The sequence below is a fragment of the Phocoena phocoena genome, chromosome 5 (genome assembly GCF_963924675.1).
Source record: "Phocoena phocoena chromosome 5, mPhoPho1.1, whole genome shotgun sequence".
In the NCBI taxonomy this organism is placed as follows: domain Eukaryota; kingdom Metazoa; phylum Chordata; class Mammalia; order Artiodactyla; family Phocoenidae; genus Phocoena; species Phocoena phocoena.
This window is the reverse complement of record NC_089223.1, coordinates 50,834,158-50,841,116: the sequence shown is the minus strand read 5'-3', so window position 1 is coordinate 50,841,116 and position 6,959 is coordinate 50,834,158.

The following is a 6,959-nucleotide window of genomic DNA, read 5'->3' as shown; positions in this document are numbered from 1 at the left end:
TGGGGTGTTTGTGAACTTATTATGATTTTAGGCAGCCTCTCTGCTAGTGGGTGGGGTTTTGTTCCTGTCTTGCTGGTTGTTTGGCATGCGGTGTCCAGCACTGGAACTTGCTGGTTGTTGAGTGGAGCTGGGTCTTAGTGTTGAGATGGAGATCTCTGGGAGAGCTTTTGCCATTTGATATTACGTGGAGCCAGGTCTCTGGTGACCAATGTCCTGAACTCGGCTCTTCCACCTCAGAGGCACAGGCCTGACACCCGGTCGGAGCACCAAGACCCTGTCAGCCACATGGCTATTCCTTCCTCCTGTTTTCTGATGACCAGTATCTTCAAAGGCTCTCCAGAACTCTGCAAATGTAGAAACTTCAGGAAAGGTAGGAAGGAAACATAGCCAATTTGTTTATTACCTCTGGATGCAGGGTTACTGGTATTGTGATTGTGAAAAGCACACAGTGCTAATGACAGATTCTCTTTCTCCTCTGAAACTCCAGAAGAATAGAGATGCAGTCCTGAGGTCAAAAGACTGCTGGTCAGACAGCAATATTTCCCACTGTGTGCACAAACCAAGCCAGAGGATAGCAACAGCAGCAACACACTGGGCTTATTCTAGGGCTTTCAGCTCAGCTTCCAGCTAGAGGAAAAGCCACTACTGTCACCGCCACAGCCGCGCTGGGTCCGCCAATCCAGTTGCTTATCTTTTGATCACTAAATTATGCTGGGTTCCTACATTTCTTATATAGAAGGCAAATACTAAATTGCTGGTGAGCCCTGAATGATCTTGTCATCAAAGGAAAGCAGAAGAGCCAAGATGGACCTCTGGCCAGAAATAGAGGGAAACTGCCTGGGGACAACGTTGACTTACTAATGCTGATGGCTCCAGTTAGCTGGTCCCCCTTGTGTTGGCATTTTTCTAGCCCTGTGATGATGGTATTGTTGCAACTGGAAAGTGGAGGCAACAGACATTGGTGCAAACTAATGCTCTGTGTAGCCTCAGCTTATGTTTGTTACTTAATCACCTCAAGTTTCTGTTTCTACCAGTATTAAATATCTACCATTCAGAGTTACGAGGAAAAGGCCACATACCTGAAGTATACAACTCTAACCCTACATCTCAGGCTGAACAAATGGGTGGTAGCACCTCGGAATCCAAGTTCATATTGGTCTAGCATCCCACAGGTGGGTTTATGAGACCCCCTCCCTGTGAACAGATGGGTGAATGTTGGTGGTGGCAGGTGGGAAAAAGAACCCATACAACACAAAAGCCATAAACAGAAGACTGTATCCCATGTATCTGGGCCTATTGAGGAAGAAGAGCTTCAAATGTGTGCATCATTTCAGTGTGGATGTGTCAGCGTAGATGCTAGCATTTCTGAAAAAAGTGATTAGATGATGCCTGGTAATAAATGACGTGATAGACTCAACAAGTTTCAACTTACACAATTATCTAGTCTGCTCTGTTTATTTAAAAATTGTTTCATCTTGCCCAGTATGCACTACACTCCAATTACTGAGTCAGAGCCTCTCACTTTCAAGAGAAGCAAGACTTTTTTTTTTACTTTTCATGCAATTGGACTTTAAAAAATCATAAGTCATGTTACTATTTGGAATTGAAATTTCACAAACCCATTTCATATAAGTTCACATCCCACTTCATTTTTACAAAGAAGTCCTTTGTAGAAACTTGGTTCTAGTACCCTGACACCTCTGATAAAAACATACATACCATGTATGTCTACCCTATTTAGATGGAAATAATTAACTGCAGACAGACGTGGGTTCAAATCTCCATTCTACCACTTAGGCTATGGCAAGTTATTTAACTTCATTAAGATTCCATTTTTTCAACAGTAAAATAAATCATCTAAAGCACTTAGCCCAGTGCCCAGCATGCAGTAAATGAAGATATTTATTGTTATATATTTCAAGGTGTTATTACTGTAAAAGAATGATAATTAGGCAGGGTTTATTATTGTCACTATTTTATTTTATTAATTAAATTTTTTATATCTGTCTCTTCTCAAAAACTATTTTAGACAGTTCACAGCAAGAAACAGTAAAATTGAGGGGAGATAAATTAGGAGTTTGGGATTAATATATACACACTACTCTGTATAAAATAGGTAAACAACAAGGACCTACTATACAGCACAGGGAACTGAGCATACTCAGTGTCTTGTAATAACCTATAATGGAAAAGAATCTGAAAAAGAATATATATGTGTGTATATGTATATATATATGTGTGTGTGTGTGTGTGTGTGTATGTATAACTGAATCACTTTGCTGTACACTTGAAATTAACATGACATTGTAAATTATACTTCAATTAAAAAGTGCAAGAAAAAGAAAAAAACTCAAAAAAAAGAAATAATAATAAGGTTAGTAATATTAGAAGGTAGACACAAGCAAAAAGGAAGTTCACAGGCTCAACACGGGGTCAGAGGTTGAGTCCGTTGCCTACAATTGGTTAAGCCTGCTGCCTCTTTCCACTCCCATGGTCCCTCCATCATGCTTCTCCTAAATTCAAATGGCATTGGAATAACCATGGGCATTTTCAGAAGCTGAGATGTGGAGACATTTAGTTTGGGTTTAGTGTGATATATTTATGTGATCCACAGTAAACTTCTATGTATAGTTAAAATATAGCTAGCCATCCTCATGTGGGAATGGCTTCCAAGAATATTCCTACTTCCCATGCCTAATTCTCAATACCTACTCATTCTACACCTGACCTAAAGGTGCAGGACCAGAGATCATACTGTGAAATGAATATGTCTTGAAAGCTGGCACTGGAAACATGTGAGTAGAGGAGGAGAAATAGGCCTTCAAATATACAGATGCTATAACAGAGGTCAGGTAGTTAGTAAAAATATTAAGTTGTTTTTCGAAATTTCATATTGTTTGTACTATTTGTCACCTCTTAAAAATCTGAAATTTGTTGCAATTTCTTTTCTTATCTAAACAAACATTTTTCTTACCTAAATTTTGTGTTGTTTTTCTTAAAGGAAAAGCCCCCAAAATTATACTAGCTAAGGCCTCATATAACCTGGATCCACTGTTAATTAAGTATCGTATTTAGCTTAGCTAGTAACCAGAGTGGTAGGAAAACACAGAATGTTACATACTTCTTATTATGTAAAAGCAGGAAATAAATCACATGATGGCTGTAAGAAAAGTGATTAGAATTCCTAAAATAAGATGTAGAAGGGAAAGGCACTGGTCTGGACACTCCACTAGCAATGGGACTCCAGAAAAATAAGTTATTAGATGTCAAGGACAGCAAGGTTTTTCCTGAAATAAAATTCTAGAAGAAATTTCCTCTGTAGAGTTTTATATAATGCATATTAAGTGACATAGTACAGCTTTCAACAATATTTTATGGAAAAGTCCTTCTCTAGGCTTGAGATTCTGTTTGACTAGCCCTGCTCACCTCTTCTAGCCTCATCTCTCACCACTCTCAGCCATGGAGTTCTTTTGCAGCCATTCTAGACTTTGCTAAGTTGTTAGAATTCACCTTGTTCATTCTTCTTCCAGACTTCTCTAATGTTATTCTCTGCCTTGAACACTTTTCTATGTTCTTCTGGATACCTTCAACTCAGACATCAGGTTATAGCTTATATCTCACTTCCTCTGAGACACCTTCCATAAAATCCCTCCTACGTATCCCTCCAATGTCAGTATTACACCTGACATTGAAGGTCTAGATCCACTATTGGATAAATAGCTCCATGATGGCACCAGACTCTGTCCGTGGTGTTTACCATCGTAACACCACTCACTTGCACTGTTTCCAGCACCTGCTGGGTGCTTAATAGATTTCCTACATCTATCTCTCATTTGTGAGCTTTAGTAAATACACCTTAGTGGAAGTGATTCTTTAAAGGAGCTAAGCTAATCTAAAGGTATGGGCTACAGATGGTGTGACTCAAGTCACACCAGAGACAGAAAGTGGCTGAATAGCTCTATTCCCAAAACCACTTCTCTCAACCAGGCATTTCAGCAGAACTGAACTGCAAATATTTTAAGGTTCTCTTAGATTGAAAGTCCAGACTACTAGTAATCTACTCTGCTGATAAAAGACAATATCATAGGCTTTGGAAAACAAATAGGGAGATTCTTGTTAAGGAAACTGAAAGGCAGTGAAGTCTAAGGAAATTCCCAATGTCCCAGGGTTGGTGAGTGATCAATTAATCTAGAAACTAGGTATTCTGACTCCCTGTGATTTTTCCCCACCATTTACACCAAGATACTCAAATAGGGACAATGACAGTCGTTAAGAAAAAAAAGCTAAATAAGCTGTGTCTTAATGTCACTGCTTCAATTCAGGCCAAGACAACATGGAGTAGAGGACACAACAGGGACCTTGGGGTCAGACTGTCTGGCTTTAGCCACTTACTGGCTATGTAATTAAACAAGCTACTTAATCTTTCTATGTGTTTCCTTATAGTAAAATGTATATAATAATAGAACCTATCTCATAGGCTTGTGGTGAGGAATGGTGAGAATTAAACCATGAAAATTGCTTACAGCAGCATCCAATGCATATAATAAATGGTCAATATATAAAAGATATTATTTCCATGATGATATGACATTACAACCAGCTTCCACGAAGTATAAGAAGTAGAAAAATGCTTAAGTCACATGAAACACCTACTATGAGTCAGGCACTATTCTAAGTATACATTACTCAGTATTTTGAAACTCAAGGCCTGGGTTCTTAACTATTGGGTTACATCTTCTCAGACTGAAGAGAGAAGATGGAGAACAAAGTAATCTTCTTAGATTCTGAGTCATTTTTAAGCTGATCTTCAGTACATATAAACACTACCTCTGAGGGTGGCCCAAATAAATAACCACCTGCCAGCAGTAACTCACTGGCATCACAGAGTAACTTTTGTATTTGTAGATCAAAAGCTAGACTTAAACTGAATAAATCTGATAAACTTTATGATCCAGTTTTTTTTTCTATATTCTATTTATGAAGATGTTTGTTTGCTCCTTGGAGGTTTCTTTGTTTGCTTTCTGTCTTTTTGTTCTTTTTTTCATCAATAAGCACAAAGAGGTGAAACAGCCTTAAAAATCTTTAAGAAATGTATCAGTGGTCAGTAACAAAGCAGCTATTGAGCAAGCTCTAATCATAATCACAGGTAACATTTATATATCTATTTGTGGCATTTATTTAAGCTATGTACTAAGAACTTTAAATAAATTATTAAATTCTCAACAAACTAATGAAGGAAATACTATTATTATCCCCCACTTTACAAAGAAACTGAGGCTTAAAGACTTTAAGTCACTTGACTAAGGTTTTAAAACAATTAAGTCATAGATACCAGAATTCAAACCCACTACTGAGTTCTGACTCAGAAATTTTCCTATCCCAACAGCTTATGCAGGATGGGTGGACACCTCAGCTGGGGATTTGCATGAAGAGGCTGCTCGGGAAATGTCTGTGGAATAAACATTATTAACCATTTAACCTGTGAAAGATTAAACTACACGTTGTCTTCCTTATGAAAGAAGGTGTTTCACATTTAGGGCCGGAAGATATGCTATAGGAATAGTTCCAGAGAGAAATCAAGATTGTGGATGCTTGGATACTATTTGGCCACCAATAGTGGATTCCTAAAACACTACTTTATTTCAAGTACCCTAAGTTCAGCAATCTGCAGTGTGGAAGGGTTCTACTAATAATAATCCACAGAACTTCAGCGTGACAGTCATGCTTAGAAGATCTATTTGCTCTGAGAATCATTACTGCCTTTATTGCTCGTAGGTCCTTAATTATGAAGTATAATGTGGAACCACAAAAGTACCTTAATGTATTGATCAGTCATACACTGATCATCATTCAGTGCCTGCCAGGTGTCAGGCACTTTACACACATTATTTAAATTACTTCCTAGAAGAAATTTATTACCCCCATTTTACTGAACAGGAAATTAAACAGTTGGTTAATTTGTGGAAGGTTTAAACTCAGGTCTGGCAACTCCAAATCTCAGTCTCTTTCCACCATAGAAATCAGAAGATTTTTCTGCTCCCAATGGCTTAAAATCTAGGGCAACGAGAGGATCTTAGGAGAGTGTGGAGGTCACAGACCCTTCAAGGATATAGGTTCTCCTTCAGGGGAAAAAAATTGCATCCACACACAAATTCTTACATACAGTGGCATGGGTTTACACAGACCGAATAAGAAGTCTTGTTTTATGGACGAAGAGGGAAACAGAAAAAGAGAGAGAGAGATAAATTCTAAAAATTTAAAAAGCCAAATAATAAACATATTCAAAAACAGTTGTAATCGTTTGGAGGGAAAAAGTATTTATAAAATAAGTAAAGATAATTGGAGTAAAGGAGGAAAAGTCACAAAGGACTAATTTCAGAATATTCTATGGAGTTAAGCAATTCTTTAGTGTTTTTAAAGAAAAAAAAGATGCTTGGTTGTTTTCTCAATCTGATCCACCACTACTAAGAGTTCACCCATCCAATAGCTTAGCTGGTTTTTTTTTTTTAATATTTATTTATTCATTTTGGCTGTGCAGGGTCTTAGTTGCAGCACACGGGATCTTCGTTGCAGCATGCAGGATCTTTAGTTGCGGCATGCAAACTCTTAGGTGCGGCATGCATGCAGGATCGAGTTCCCCAACCAGGGATCGAACCCAGGCGCCCTGCATTGAGAGTGTGGAGTCTTACCCACTGGACCACCAGGGAAGTCCCTTAGATGGGTTTTTAAAACATGGATTATTTCATGACCACTAACCAGCCTTAAGGCAGAGGGAACAAGGGTAAACAGAGAAGCGATCAAGTGAGGTTTAGTAGCAACTCCCAAGAACCTATATGGCTAAGGCTGATAAAACTCTAGCCTCTATGTGAAGGGTACAGGCAGAAACCAGGGTCATCCAGCATCACGATTCCCATTTCATCTTCGTGAATACACTGTTCCCTCAGTGTCCTACCACTTAC